Genomic DNA, 17251 nt, shown 5'->3' on the forward strand with positions numbered 1-17251 from the left:
TTTTCTTTCCAAATTTGGTTTGTAGTAAATAACGTGAAAACTAACCGAGGTAGCTTATTGATAACACATATTTGATGTTTTAATACCAAACTGCGACTGCATACGAATTTTCATCTTTCTGTGTCTAACATTTGGCGCCTTCAGATTTTCATAAAAACGCCGAGTTTGACCGATATAATGCTCTGACCAAGTTGCATACATTTGCATATTCTGAACAGCTTTATAGTTTTATTATTTAGACCCAATTATTTTTTCTTAAGATCGTATTTTTTGCCTAATATATTCAGTTCATCTGTCTGAGGCTTTAAAATTTTAACATTAATTTACTTATGATACATTGACGAAGTTTGGGAAAGCTGTTTTAATTTTTAATTTCAGTATTAATTTATAGTGCAGTCCTTTGCATGTCAATCACAGGCGCATTTTGATGACGTGGCGCTGGTAGCAGTATACTGGGATAAGCCTCCAGCACACCTGCCCGCCTCTGTACCTCTTACACTGATACAGCGCTTGTTTCGCCTCAAGACGACGCCCAGCGAGACTAAATGGAGAATGTGCTATGTGTCCATTGCCATTCAAGAAGGTACAATGTAACATGTACATAGCATTTCTAATTTATATGGTATTACCAACAAAAGGCATTTCATATCCCTTATTGAAAGTAGACACAGAAACATAGGGAGGCTCCACCGTATAGCACAAGGCGAGCTCGTTAGGCGGGACTGCAAGTAATTACTGAAGCAAATAATCAATATTACGACAGCAGGGAAAACCGTGTGAAAACTGAGACTAGGTGACGATTAACTGAAAGCGTTAGTTCAATGCTCTTTCTTAGATAAAACAATTTTGCAGTCCGACATTGCAACATACTTCAGCACTATACAAGGCATCATCAATATTGTTGAAAAGATCCCTTACAGGGGACGAATTAGTAATAGAAATGACTGTTGCTGCGAAGTTACTACCATCAGGAGATTTACTGAAATTGTAATTCTGAACGGTCAGAAGGTAACAAAACCGTCTCCAGTTTGTTTGTGACATTTAGATCGCAGCAGCTCCCACGGTTTTTATTCATGGAGTTCAGCTTTCACAGTTTCTTTATTCATGGAGTTCGCTGTCCACTGGGCGTGTATGTACCCTCTGTTTTACAATGGTATAATTATTTGCGATATCGACATGGCAGCAAACAGTGCAGAAAAAACACAAAATTTGCGTACTGTGCAGGGCAACAGAGAAGTGATGTCTGTAAGAGGACCTATCAACGAACCTGTACTCAGTGTACCAATAGTCACAGTGCCTACTCTCGAACCTGCCACATGTATCTTAAACACAAGGAAATTAATAAAATTATGTCTGTCAATAATATTACCTTCCGAGAAGCAGCAGTTGTGTTTGAAAACAGGCCTTATGCGAATGCAATTACTTCACCCCAAAACAGGGTACAAAATTCCCGCACCTACTGGCCCAACAGAGACTCAGTGCAACTAATCAGCACCATCACTTACGATCCGTCATGACGCCAGGACGTCAGGAATGGTGGCTCCCATGGATTCACCAATACCTCCTTTCAACACTGCATGTCCAATTATACCGCCTGAAACGCGTTAATAATGTAGAAAATAGAGGACTCCATCAAAGCATGGATCTGCATGATCAATTGTACCAACCAGAACTCTGCCTTCCTCTTGCTGCAATGGGTCCCAACCCATGCTCACCACAATTTCACTACAGAGTGATGTTGGGAAATACCTCACTAACAACATTTTGCCTGTAATTAAGGCAGTGGTGAATGATGCATCGAGCCATCAGGCTATTAACGGGCCCTCTCCAGCGCCACAAACATATTCAATCCAGGTGTCAATCCACAATATGTTGATCCCTGTCCTTTAAATTCATCCAGTGGATTTCAATATTGCTCAAAGTAAACAAACAGATCCTTCGACATTTCCGCTCAGAACTCAAGTAGACATTAGTGCAAACCTCGAAACATGATTAATACCAAACGAACCGTTCGCACTCCCAGGCTACACTGTCATTAGAGAACACAGAGATGATGTCTTGAGCAATCCACCGTTGTTGATAAAGCTAGCTACCACTTTTCTGCTGTCAATACTTACACTCGGCATGACCCATTCCAAATGGTGGGTACCCGTATGCGGATCAAGGATATCCAGCTGGATTTGATCTCAGCATAAAAAGGCACTAACGACAGACTTTCCAAACAACATTTAACAACACTCAATGCCTCCCATGGAAAACATCTTCAGCAACTGGCCCTTTAACGGTCACTATGCATTGTGGGGCTGCACAAACGCCAATGTGGAATGGGAAACGAATGCAAGTGGATGTACCAGATTGGGAAAACATGATAGAACCAAATGATGGCCCACCTGCAAGAATATTTCGACCAAATGAAGCCCGAGCGCTCGTGGACTTGGGCATACCATTCCATGCACTATGTATCGAAACAACATGGAAAGTTATACAGGATACTTTAGTTTCGGATCACTTGCCGTTTCAAATTATAATAAACGCACAACCTAGAGAAACTGTGAACTAATCAATCAGTCGGAAATGGAACACAAACAAAGCCAATTAGAACCTATAAGGAACACTACTGGAGGATGAACTGGAATCGATCATCGAAACTGGGATTTCCGAAAAAGATTATGAGGTCTTGCTATCGCTTATCAGTGAAGCAATGGAAGTGTCAATACCTCAAAAATCTCTCTGATGATACAAACATTGTTGGTCTGAAGGAAGCCTAGGCTGCAGCCAGGAAAATATTCAAGCTTCAAAAAAGAAAATGGTAGCACTATTTCTGCCCTGCACTCTGAAAATAAATTCAATTACCAGGATCTTAGGAATGGGTACCCCACCTGGTCCGGATTATAATGGCTACCCAATAGTACCACACATCCCACACAAAGAGAAACTGCTGCTACTCAGAATTTACAGTAATGTATGGACACAAAAATCTGGTTAAAAACATTTCGTGTTTTGCCCATCCACAAATCGGGAAAAAAGATGCTAAGAACCCTAGTCGTACCGGCCTATCACCTTACCACCATTTTCGGTGAAGGTAAAGGAAATGATTATCAAGCAATGCTTCGACTGGCGGCGTTGAAACAAGAAACTATTACCAGAGAAACAACTTGGATTTCGAAAAGGAAAACGGAAAACTGAAGCCCTTTTACAAGTCGCTACTGACATATAGCTATATTTCTCTCAGAATAATTATATGATTGTAGTGCTTATAGACTTGACTAATTCATACAACGTCTTATTGACAATCTAAGGGAAACAAAACTGAAGAAACTCCAGTTTCAAAAACCACTCGTACATAACGTTGGGGGATTTCTGAGCAATAGGGAGATACTAATTTTGCAACACGGAACTGTACTGGAACCACGAGCACGCAGGGATCTGTCTGGGTTATTATTCAGTGTCGATATTGCAGAACTTCATGACATCTTTGCCAGTGAGATTCAGATATTACAGTACGCAGACGATGCATGCATATATTCCGAAGCCAGTACTCTTCACTCCTGGCGTCCAAAAATGCACGCAGTGATAGGTGTCATGTATAATTTTGGTATATGAATTTTTGTTTCTTAAACGAGTGTGAGTGAGCAGCGATATTGTAAGCTATATCACACAAGTTAAGTAAGTATTTCTGAGATGCGCGAGAGCGCAGTGAAGTGATCAATGGATAGCTTTGGTAGAGAGTGATGTCGCAGTTCAACTGCGTTAGAGTTAGGCTGACAATGAAAAACAGTGTTAGAGTGAGGAAACTATGGCAATGTTATGATTCAAATTTAATGTTTAAATTTATCATTTTGTTCATTCAACTTAATTATGAAAACGATTTGTGAAGGTGAAAATCTAATGCAATGTCAGGTATATACAATAATGGTGTTACTTCTTTTTCACTATTGCTGCGCCATCGAACTATCTTGGCTATTGTACTGAAAGTTGTTAGATTTGAGAGCTAAGAAAGATGTTGCGAAGTTCATTAAATTTAAAAACTGTCACGAACACTTTTCTCAGTATACAAAAAAAATAGTGTTGTTATTTTATGCGCATATTCCATTTTCTTACCAACCTTTCTCTTGCAATTCTTTTTAATGAATCATCCAACCAAGTATGTTCGATAGACTGTTAGATTTGCAATTAACAGAGACTTCACTAGACCTCTCGAGTGTCTCTGTGTAGATACAGTAATTTGTAGCTTTACCATAGCGGCGCGGAAGACAGTGCAGTACTGCAACGTGTTGTCCAGATTTGCGCAGAATAGAGGTAAGGAGAAAATATTATGATTATTTTTTTATTTATTCAATCAGTTCCAACTTATGTTATTCAGACACAGTTTTGTGATGAAATTTGCAAAGTCAATTACTCTAGGTTTGATGTACAAGTTAATTATTCAGGCAGTTTGTACTGTTCAAATTTATTGCAGTCAGAGTGCTAACTTTTACAGTATGAAATTCTTCCCAGTTCATCTTTGCCTTCACAATACAACAGTTCATTTATTATTATATCCCAGAACTCACAATCAGAAACAGTATACTTCAGGTTGATATTTTTATTTATTCAGATAACTTTCAACAGCTTTCATACGTCTGCATGAGTGGTTTAAAGAAAGCGACCTCGAAATCTCTGACAGCAAATCCACGCTTATGAGCTCTGCTTGCCATAGCATTCCACTTACCCGAACAATGAGTCAGGCTCCTATTGCAGTCTGGTACACACTTCGAAAGGGCAAATTACGGATTCACGTTATTCTGTGTTTTCTTAGTAGTTATTAAACTTCGTGCGTATTATTTTCTCTATTTAATAGGTTTATTCTCATATTCTTGTATCTGCGATATGTTGTAGCTGCAATGTATTGTCAGGTAGTCTGTGGCGCAATTTTCATTTCTGCTGAACAGCAAACTTCACGTCTCATAAGGCATCAGCCTCCATTGGTGATAAGTTAGGAGGTTAGCAAGTAGCATATCTAGGTTTCTGCCTGTGCTTCTATAGTCAATTCTTAAGTCAGCTATACTGGGATAGGTAAAGTGTTTGCATGCTCTGTGCGGACACAGGAGGAGGAGTTCCCGAAGAGTTGAATATACTTTTGGCTTTGCTTAGTCGTCTTCAGGCACTACACGAAGGAAGCAACTACTCGGGCAGAAGAGTACTTGTGGAGTGAACATAGGAGTCTCTAAGGCTAGACGATAGTGTGAGGTTCGCTGATGAACACTACTCAGAAGACTCGTAGATAGCGAAATCAGACCGCGTTCAGAATAGAGACACCTCGACTATCAAATTTCTATCAGTAAACTGGGACCGAGGTCTGGCAGAAACCTTTAACAAATAAAAATAATAATATATAATAATAATATATTATAATAATATGTAAAATAATAATTAATGTAGTTTGTTTTTTTGATAACTGATTGAGGTGAATATAATAATATGTAATAATAATAATTATTATTATTGTTTGTTTGTTTGGATAAGTGATTGAGAGATTAAAATTTACGCCGTGAATTACGCTCAAATTATTCTGAGGACCGAGGGCTGGCAGAAACCTTTAACAAATAAAAATAATAATATATTATAATAATATGTAAAATAATAATTAATGTTGTTTGTTTTTTGGATAACTGATTGAGGTGAATATAATAATATGTAATAATAATAATTATTATTATTGTTTGTTTGTTTGGATAAGTAATTGAGAGATTAAAATTTACGCCGTGAATTTATCGAGCTTCGCACGTCCGAAGATGTACGGTACATAGCCAGGGCTCATTATGTATTTTTTTGTAGACAAAGTCTCATATCTGACCTCAGCTTCAATCATGACAATGGAGTGACTAAAATTACTAAAACAAAGAAACTCATACGATTAAATAAAACATATATTCATTTTAACGTATACATTGCGATGTAAATGACACTTAAGCAAAATTTTATCTAAATAATTGCAGATAATTCACAAATGAGAGCGACTTATTAATTCTGCGCCTCTTTCCTGCAAATAAATATCAAATGGCTAACTGAGGAGACACAAAATATTACGTCCTTCTAGGACAACGAATGACATAAGAGCGTTGATGCCTACTGGTTGTGACAAAAGAGCAGTGTTAATTGCTTTATTTTGCATTCTCTTGTCTTAATAAATCGATACATATAATCTGTTGTTGTTGTTGTGGTCTTCAGTCCTGAGACTGGTTTGATGCAGCTCTCCATGCTACTCTATCCTGTGCAAGCTTCTTCATCTCCCAGTACATACTGCAACCTACATCCTTCTGAATCTGTTTAGTGTATTCATCTCTTGGTCTCCCTCTACGATTTTTACCCTCCACACTGCCCTCCAATGCTAAATTTGTGATCCCTTGATGCCTCAAAACATGTCCTACCAACCGGTCCTTTCTTTTTGTCAAGTTGTGCCACAAACTCCTCTTCTCCCCAATTCTATTCAATACCTCCTCATTAGTTATGTGATCTACCCATCTAATCTTCAGCATTCTTCTGTAGCACCACATTTCGAAAGCTTCTATTCTCTTCTTGTCCAAACTATTTATCATCCATGTTTCACTTCCATACATGGCTACACTCCATACAAATACTTTCAGAAACGACTTCCTGACACTTAAATCTATACTCGATGTTAACAAATTTCTCTTCTTCAGAAACGCTTTCCTTGCCATTGCCAGTCTACATTTTATATCCTCTCTACTTCGACCATCATCAGTTATTTTACTCCCTAAATAGCAAAACTCCTTCACTACTTTAAGTTTTGCATTTGTTAATGTTCATCTTATATCCTCCTTTCAAGACACTATCCATTCCATTCAACTGCTCTTCCAAGTCCTTTGCTGTCTCTGACAGAATTACAATGTCATCGGCGAACCTCGAAGTTTTTATTTCTTCTCCATGAATTTTAATACCTACTCCAAATTTTTCTTTTGTTTCCTTTACTGCTTGCTCAATATACAGATTGAATAACATCGGGGAGAGGCTACAACCCTGTCTCACTCCCTTCCCAACCACTGCTTCCCTTTCATGCCCCTCGACTCTTATAACTGCCATCTGGTTTCTGTACAAATTGTAAATATCCTTACGCTCCCTGTATTTTACCCCTGCCACCTTTAGAAAGAGAGTTTTCCAGTCAACATTGTCAAAAGCTTTCTCTAAGTCTACAAATGCTAGAAACGTAGGTTTGCCTTTTCTTAATCTTCCTTGTAAGATAAGTCGTAAGGTTAGTATTGCCTCACGTGTTCCAACATTTCTGTGGAATCCAACTGATCTTCCCTGAGGTCCGCTTCTACCAGTTTTTCCATTCGTCTGTAAAGAATTCGCGTTAGTATTTTGCAGCTGTGATTTATTAAACAGATAGTTCGGTAATTTTCACATCTGTCAACACTTGCTTTCTTTGGGATAGGAATTATTATATTGTTCTTGAAGTCTGAGGGTATTTCACCTGTCTCATACATCTTGCTCACCAAATGGTAGAGTTATCTCCGATTTCGTCTTCATCTACATCCTCTTCCATTTCCATAATATTGTCCTCAAGTACATCGCCCCTGTATAAACTCTCTATATACTCCTTCCACCTTTCCGCCTTCCCTTCTTTGCTTAGAACTGGGTTTCCATCTGAGCTCTTGATGTTCATACAAGTAGTTCACTTCTCTCCAAAGGTCTCTTTAATTTTCCTGTAGGCAATATCTATCTTACCCATAGTGAGATAAGTCTCTACATCCTTACATTTGTCCTCTAGCCACCCCTGCTTAGCCATTTTGCACTTCCTGTCGATCTCATTTTTGAGACGTTTGTATTCCTTCTTGCCTGCTTCATTTACTGCATTTTTATATTTTCTCCTTTCATCAATTAAATTCAATATTTTTTCTGTTACCCAAGGATTTCTACTAGCCCTCGTCTTTTTACCTACTTCATCCTCTGCTGCCTTTACTACTTCATCCCTCAAAGATACCCATTCTTCTTCTACTGTATTTCTTTCCCCTGTTTCTGTCAATTGTTCCCTTATGCTCTCCCTGAAACTCTGTACAACCTCTGGTTCTTTCAGTTTATCCAGGTCCCATCTCCTTATATTAGTACCTTTTTGTAGTTTGTTCAGTTTTAATCTACAGTTCATAACCAGCAGATTGTGGTCAGAGTCCACATCTGCCCCTTGAAATGTCTTACAATTTAAAACCTGATTCTTAAATCTCTGTCTCTTTCATTATATAATCTATCTGATACCTTTTAGTATCTCCAGGATTCTTCCATGTATACAACCTTCTTTTATGATTCTTGAACCAAGTATTAGCTATGATTAAGTTACGCTCTGTGCAAAATTCTACCAGACGGCTTCCTCTTTCATTTCTTACCCCCAATACATATTCACCTACTATGTTTCCTTCTCTCTCTTTTCCTACTGACGAATTCCAGTCACCCATGACTATTAAATTTTCGTCTCCCTTCACTACCTGAATAATTTCTTTTGTCTCATCATCTGCAGAGCTAGTTGGCATATAAAGTTGTACTAATCTAGTAGGTGTGGGCTTTGTGTCTATCTTGGCCACAATAATGAGTTCACTATGCTGTTTGTAGTAGCTTACCCGCACTCCTATTTTGTATTCACTATTAAACCTACTCCTGCATTACTCCTATTTGATTTTGTATTTATAACCCTGTATTCACCTGACCAAAAGTCTTGTTCCTCTTGCCACCGAACTTCACTAATTCCCACTATATCTAACATTAACCTATCCATTTCCCTTTTTTAATTTTCTAACCTACCTGCCCGATTTAGGGATCTTACATTCCACGCTCCGATCCGTAGGACGGCAGTTTTCTTTCTCCTGATAACGACGTCCTCTTGAGTAGTCCCCGCCCAGAGATCCGAATGGGGGACTATTTTACCTCCGGAATATTTTACCCAAGAGGACGACATCATCATTTAATCATACAGTAAAGCTGCATACCCTCGGGAAAAATTGCGGCTGTAGTTTGCCCTTGTTTTCAGCCGTTCGCAGTACCAGCACAGCAAGGCCGTTTTGGTTAATGTTACAAGGCCAGATCAGTCAATCATCCAGACTGTTGCCCCTGCAACTACTGAAAAGGCTGCTGCCCTCTTCAGGAACCAAACGTTTGTCTGGCCTCTCAACAGATACCCCTCCGTTGTGGTTGCACCTACGGTACGGCCATCTGTATCGCTGAGGCACGCAAGCCTCCCCTCCAACGGCAAGGTCCATGGTTCATGGGGGGGGGGGGGGACATATAATCTAAGTTAACTAAATTAAATATTGTCTGGCTCCAGTGCAAATGGTTCCTTAAATACCCGAAGTAGGAAACTCTGCGTGATTTAGCGATTCATGGCACTTATATCGAAAAGACAGATTAGGCGGCATGGGAATGGGTGTGTTCATTGCAGTTGCCAAAAATTTTCTCTCTGCTGAGATTTTATTTGAGTATGACAGTGACGTTATAGCATATAACAGGTCTAGGTGAAATAAAATTGTTGCATAATTTTACCGGCCACCCGAGTCCGCTGTGACGGTTTTAGGGACACTGACAGAAAGTTTGTGGTCATTAGTGTGGAAATGCAAATCTTGCAGTATTATTCTGGGATGACTGTAACCGACCGAGAATAGACTGGGACGTCTATGAATTCATTGTAGGGGGTACACGCAGAGTCTTGGGAAGTACGTTTTTCGAAACCTGTCTCGAACAACTATAGTAGTTCAACAACCTAAACGCAATGGAAATATTTTAGACCTTGTAGCTATAAACAGGATATACCTAATATACGATGTCAGTGTAGAGAGAGGGATTAGAGGGCCATAATGTGATCACATCGTCTTTGGTTATGAAAGTTGATAAAGCAGTCGAGAAGACTAGAATAGTCCTTCCGCTAGAAAGAGCTGCTAGACAATTCTTAGCATCCCACTTAGACAGTGAATTGACATCTTTTAGTTTCAATATGATGCACTTAGAGGAATTATGGGCAAAGTTTAAACGGACTGTAAATCATACTATAATGAATTACATGCAAAGTAAGTGGACTAAGGACAGACAAGACCCACCGTGTTTTAACAAAGAAATTCGAAAAATGCTGAAGAAGTAAAGGCTGTTGCACTCTCTGTTCAAGAGAGAACGGATAAATGACGACAGTTAAAAATTAATAGAATTTCGTGAATCTGTAAGAAGAACGATGTGCTAAGCTTACAACAACTACCACTTCAACAACAGATCTTGCAGAGAACAGAAGAAAATTCTTGACCTACGTAAAATCGCTAACTGTCTTTAATGCTTCTATCCAGTCATTCGTTAACCAACCTGGCGTGGCAATAGAAGATAGCAAAATAAAAGCCAAATTTATAAATTTCGCAATTAAGAAATCGTTCTCGCAAGAGAATCGTACAAACTTACAGGCTTTTGACAATCGCGCAGACTGCCGTGTGGAGGACGTAATAAAAAGCATCACTGGAGTAGAGGAACAAATGAACGAGTTGAGAACAAACAATGCGTCAGGTCCTGATGGAATAAGAGTTCAGTTTTACAAAGAGTACCCTACAGTACTGGACCCCTTCTTCGCTTTCATTTATCGGCAATCTCTCGCCGAGTGCGAAGTCCCAAGCGAATGGAAAAAAGCACAGGTGAGTCCTGTATATAAGAACGGTCGAAGAAAGGGCTCTTAAAATTACAGAGAAATATTTTTAACATCGGTTTGCTGCAGTATCCTTGAACATATGTCCGGTTAGAATATAATAAATTACCTTGAGAGGGAAAAGCTTCTGTCCATAAATCAGCACGTTCTCAGAAAGCATCTCGCGTGCGAAACTCAGCTCTCCCTTTTCTCACATTACATCCTGCAAACCATGGATGAAGAGCAACGGGCCGTGTCCGTATTCCTAGATTTCCCTGAGGCATCTAACACGGTGCCACACTGCCAACTGTCAGCGAAGGTACAAGCTTACGGAATAGGCTCCCAGATACGTGTGTCTCTCGGAGACTACTTACGTAACAGAAGTCAGTATGTTGTCCGCCACGGCGAGTGTTCGTCAGAGACAAGAGGCCGCCAGAAGTGCCCCCGGGAACTGTGACAGGACCGGCTATTTTCTATATGCCTAAATGATCTGGCGAAAAGAGTAAGCAGCTGTTCGCTTATGTTGCTATGGTGTGTGGGAAGGCGTTGTCGTTTAGTGACAGTTGGATGATACAAGACGACTTAGACAAAACTTCTAATTGGTGTGATGAATGGCAGCTAACTATAAATGTGGAGAAATGTCAGTTAATGCAGATGAGTAGGAAAAACGAACCCATAATCTTCGAATATAGTGTTAATAATGTGCAGTTATACAATGTCACGACGATTAAATATCTAGTCATAACGTTGCAAAGCGATATGTAATGCATTGAGAATGTAAGGATTGCAGTAGGAAAGACGAATGGTCAACTTTGGATTATTGGGAGAATTTTAAGAAAGTGTGGTTCATCTGAATGGGACATCGCATATACACTACTCGCCATTAAAATTGCTACACCACGAAGATGACGTGCTACAGACGCGAAATTTAACCAGCAGGAAGAAGCTATGATATGCAAATGATTAGCTTTTCAGAGCATTCACACTAGGTTGGCGCCGGTGGCGACACCTACAACGTGCTGACATGAGGAAAGTTTCCAACCGATTTCTCATACACAAACAGCAGTTGACAGGCGTTGCCTAGTGAAACGTTGTTGTGATGCCTCGTGTAAGTAGGAGAAATGTGTACCATCACGTTTCCGGCTTTGATAAAGGTCGGATTGTAGCCTATGGCGATTGCGGTTTATCGTATCGCGACGCTACTCCTCGCGTTGGTCGAGATCCAATGACTCTTAGCAGAATATGGAATCGGTGGGTTAACGAGGGTAATACGGAACGCCGTGCTGGATCCCAACGGTCTCGTATCACTAGCAGTCGAGATGACAGGCATCTTATCCGCATTGCTGTAACGGATTGTGCAGCCAAGTCTCGATCCCCGAGTCAACAGATGGGGACGTTGGAAAGACAACAACAATCTGCACGAACAGTTCGACGTCGTTTGCAGCAACATGGAGTATCAGCTCGGAAACCATGGCTGAGGTTACCTTTGACGCTGCATCACACACAGGAGCGCCTGCGATGGTGTACTCAACGACGAACCTGGATGCTCGAATGGCAAAACGTCATTTTTTCGGATGAATCCAGGCTCTGTTTACAGCATCACGATGGTCGTATCGGTGTTTGGAGACATCGCGGTGAACGCACATTGGAAGCATGTAGTCGTCATCGCTATACTGGCATAACACCTGGCGTGATGGTATGGGGTGCCATTGGTTACACGATTCGGTCACCTCTTGTTCGCATTGACGATACTGTGAAGAATGGACGTTATATTTCAGATATGTTACGACCCGTTGCTCTACCCTTCATTCGATTCCTGCGAAACCCTACATTTCAGCAGGATAATGCACGACCGCATGTTGCAGGTCCTGTATGGCCCTTCCTGGATTCAGAAAATGTTCGACTGCTACCCCGGCCAACACATTCTCCAGATATCTCACCAATTGAAAACGGCTGGTCAATGGCGACCGAGCAACTGGCTCGTTACAATAAGCCAGTCACTACTCTTGATGAATTGTGGTATCGTGTTGAAGCTGTATGGGCAGCTGTACCTGTACACCCCATCCTAGCTCTGTTCGACTTAATGCCCAGGCGTATCAAGGCCGTAATTACGGCCAGAGGTGATTGTTCTGGGTACTTATTTCTCAGGATCTATGCACCCAAATTGTGTAAAAATGTAATCACATGTCAATTCTAGTATAATATATTTGTCCAATGAATAGCTGTTTATCAACTGCATTTCTTCTTGGTGTAGCAATTTTAATGGCCAGTAGTGTATTACACTAGTACAACCCATTGTTGAGTATTGTTCGAGTGTTTGGAATCCACATCAGATCGAATTAAAGGAAGACTTCGAAACAATTCCAAGGCGGGCTGCTAAATTTGTTACCTGTACGTTCGGACAACATGCAACTATTACGGAGGTGTTCCGGAAATTCAAACGGGAGTCGCTGGAGGAAGCCACGTTCTTTTCGAGAAGCACTGTTGAGGAAAAGTAACCCTGCATTTGAGGTTGACTGCAGAACAAGTCTACTGCCACCATCTTGAATTCCACGTGAGGACCAAGGACAGATTAGGGCTCGTACGGAAGCACACAAACACTCGTTTTTCCTTTGCTCTCTTCGCCAGTGAAAGAGAAAAGGAAATGGCTAGTAGTGGTACAGTGTCCTCCCCCATGCCCCATATGGTGGCTTGCGGAGTATGTATTTATATGTAGATGTTGACGAATTCTACTGGGACAACATACTCTTCCAGTTGTGAAAACAACTCAGTATCTTGGAATGGTTATCGGTGATAATATGAGCTCCTCACATCCGACGTATCAGTACCATATGTAAAAAAGCCTGCGAAGTATGGTGGGGATATGATCGACGGACAGCAATTTCTTTGTACTGGTCCTTACTAAGGACACATTTCGATTACGGACACCTTTGCTACGGATTAGCATCAGACAGCCAGCTCCAAAGACTCGACCCAGGGCAGGACAAGCCTTGCGTATAGTTACTGTGGCGTTCATGTCAACCCTTACCAAAGCATTACCGATTGAAGCGAATGAACCACTGTTAGAGTTGCGACGAATAATCCTCTGCAAGAAATTCCGCCTACGACTGTATTTAGACGAATATCAGAACATGAACCACTTGACGAAAAAAATACTGGAGTTAACATCCTACTCTGCATGCGGAATGTATTGTGTAAATAAGGAACTTCCATCAGTGGCAGCTGAATATATGGAGATGAGGGCAATAAGGCACTAAGTGTGGAAAGAAGTCTTCTCCCGCATTACAACAGGCCATATGAAACGTCCTCTCTGCAGATTGATGTCAGGACCAGTTTCACATGACAAAGCCAGGACGCAAGTAATACTATCAAGATGTGTGCGTGGTGTGTACATATTGGTCCAAGCCTAGTGAAGTGGTCGGCAGTGCTTGTTGGGAACACCGAAACGAACAACAAGGGCGAAACAAGCTGGGCACACACTCCGTTATTATGACAGCTGAGCAGACTGCCATTCTGAAAGCCCTACTATTCGCACAGACTTCCACAGCAGACACAATTATCGTCACGTCTCGCATTATGTCAGCCCTGAAATTGATTAGAAACCATTATAATAGTTGTACCAACGCAATAGTTGCTGTAATTGTCAACGTTTTTCTTTTCGAGTGCAGAGTAACTGTCGCAATATCGTGATCGAATGGATGAAAGGGCAGTGTGGGATATCTCGAAATGATTTAGTAGATGCTATAGTGAAGCAGGCATTTTTACATGGAGCTGTTGAATACGATAATCTCTCTCTCGTTGTTTTTGTTGTGGTCTTCAGTACTGATACTGGTTTGATGTAGCTCTCCATGCTACTCTATCCTATGCAAGCTTCTTCATCTCCCAGTACCTACTGCAACCTACATCCTTCTAAATCTGCTTAGTGTATTCATCTCTTGGTCTCCCCCTACAATTTTTACCCTCCACGCTGCCCTCCAATGCTAAATTTGTGATCCCTTGATGCCTCAAAACATGTCCTACCAACCGGTCCCTTCTTTTTGTCAAGTTGTGCCACAAACTCCTCTTCTCCCCAATTCTATTCAATACCTCCTCGTTAGACATGTGATCTACCCATCTAAGCTTGAGCATTCTTCTGTAGCACCACATTTCGAAAGCCTCTATTCTCTTCTTGTCCAAACTATTTATCGTCCATGTTTCACTTCCATACATAGCTACACTCCATACAAATACTTTCAGAAACGCCTTCCTGACACTTAAAACTATACTCGATGTTAACAAATTTCTCTTCTTCAGAAGCGCTTTCCTTGCCATTGCCAGTCTACATTTTATATCCTCTCTACTTCGACCATCATCAGTTATTTTACTCCCCCAATAGCTAAACTCCTTTACTACTTTAAGTGTCCCATTTCCTAATCTAATTCCCTCAGCATCAACCGATTTAATTTGACTACATTCCATTATCTTCGTTTTGCTTTTGTTGATGTTCATCTTATACCCTCATTTAAAGACACTGTCCATTCCGTTCAACTCTCTTCCAAGTCCTTTGCTGTCTCTGACAGAATTACAATGTCATCAGCGAACCTCAAAGTTTTATTTCTTCTCCATGAATTTTAATACCTGATCCGAATTTTTCTTTTGTTTCCTTTACTGCTTGCTCAATATACAGATTGAATAACATCGGGGAGAGGCTACAACCCTGGCTCACTCCCTTCCCAACCACTGCTTCCCTTTCATGCCCCTCGACTCTTATAACTACCATCTGGTTTCTATACAAATTGTAAATAGCCTCTCGCTACCTGTATTTCACCCCAGCCACCTTCAGAATTTGAAAGAGAGTATTCGAGTTAACATTGTCAAAAGCTTTCTCTAAGTCTACAAATGCTAGAAACCTATGTTTACCTTTTCTTAATCTTTCTTGTAAGATAAGTCGTAAGGTTCGTATAGCCTCACGTGTTCCAACATTTCTACGGAAACCAAACTGATCTTCCCCGAGATCCGCTTCTACTAGTTTTTCCATTCGTCTGTACAGAATTCGTGTTACTATTTTGCAGCTGTGACTTATTAAACTGATAGTTCGGTAATTTTCACACCTGTCAACAACTGCTTTCTTTGGGATTGCAATTATTATATTCTTCTTGAAGTCTGAGGGTATTTCGCCTGTCTCATACATCTTGCTCACCAAATGGTAGTGTTTTGTCATGACTGGTTCTCCCAAGGCCGTCAGTAGTTCTAATGGAATGTTGTCTGCTCCTGGGGCCTTGTTTCGCTTCAGGTCTTTCAGTGCTCTGTCAAACTCTTCACGCAGTGTCTTATCTCCCATTTCGTCTTCATCTACATCCTCTTCCATTTCCATAATATTGTCCTCAAGTACATCGCCCTTGTATAAACCCTCTATGTACTCCTCCCACTTTTCTGCCTTCCCTTCTTTACTTAGAACTGGGTTTCCATCTGAGCTCTTGATGTTCATACAAGTAGTTCTCTTCTCTCCAAGGGTCTCTTTAATTTTCCTGTAGGCAGTATCTATCTTACCCTAGTGAGATAAGCCTCTAAATCCTTACATTTGTCCTCAAGCCATCCCTGCTTAGCCATTTTGCACTTCCTGTCGATCTCATTTTTGAGACGTTTGTATTCCTTCTTGCCTGCTTCATTTACTGCATTTTTATATTTTCTCCTTTCATCAATTAAATTCAATATTTCTTCTGTTACCCAAGGATTTCTATTAGCCCTCGTCTTTTTACCTACTTGATCGGTTGCTGCCTTCACTACTTCATCCCTCAGAGCTACCCATTCTTCTTCTGTTGTATTCCTTTCCCCCATTCCTGTCAATTGCTCCCTTATGCTCTCCCTGAAACTCTTTATAACCTTTGGTTTAGTCAGTGTATCCAGGTCCCATCTCCTTAAATTAGCACATTTTTGTAGTTTCTTCAATTTTAATCTACAGCTCATAACCAATAAATTGCGATCAGAGTCCACATCTGCCACTGGAAATGTCTTACAATTTAAAACCTGGTTCCTAAATCTCTGTCTTACCATTATATAATCTATCTGATACTTTTTAGTATCTCCAGGGTTCTTACATGTATACCACCTTCTTTTATGATTCTTGAACCAAGTGTTAGCTATGATTAAGTTATGTTCTGTGCAAAATTCTACCAGCTTGCTCTTTCATTTCTTCCCCCTAATTCATATTCACCATCTCTCCCTTTTCCTACTCTCGAATACCAGTCACCCATGACTATTAAATTTTCGTCTCCTTTCACTACCTGAATAATTTCTTTTATCTCATCATATATTTCATCAATTTCTTCATCATTTGCAGAGCTAGTTGGCATATAAACTTGTACTACTGTAGTAGGCATGGTCTTTGTGTCTGTCTTGGCCACAATAACGCGTTCACTATACTGTTTGTAGTAGCTTACCCGTACTCCAGTTTTTTTATTCATTATTAAACCTACTCCTGCATTACCCCTATTTGATTTTGTATTTATAACCCCTGTATTCCCCTACCAAAAGTCTTGTTCCTCCTGCCACCGAACTTCACTAATTCCCACTATATCTAACTTTAACCTATCCATTTCCCTTTTTAAATTTTCTAACCTACCTGCCCGA

Source organism: Schistocerca gregaria, chromosome 5, assembly GCF_023897955.1.
Source record: "Schistocerca gregaria isolate iqSchGreg1 chromosome 5, iqSchGreg1.2, whole genome shotgun sequence".
In the NCBI taxonomy this organism is placed as follows: Eukaryota; Metazoa; Arthropoda; class Insecta; order Orthoptera; family Acrididae; genus Schistocerca; species Schistocerca gregaria.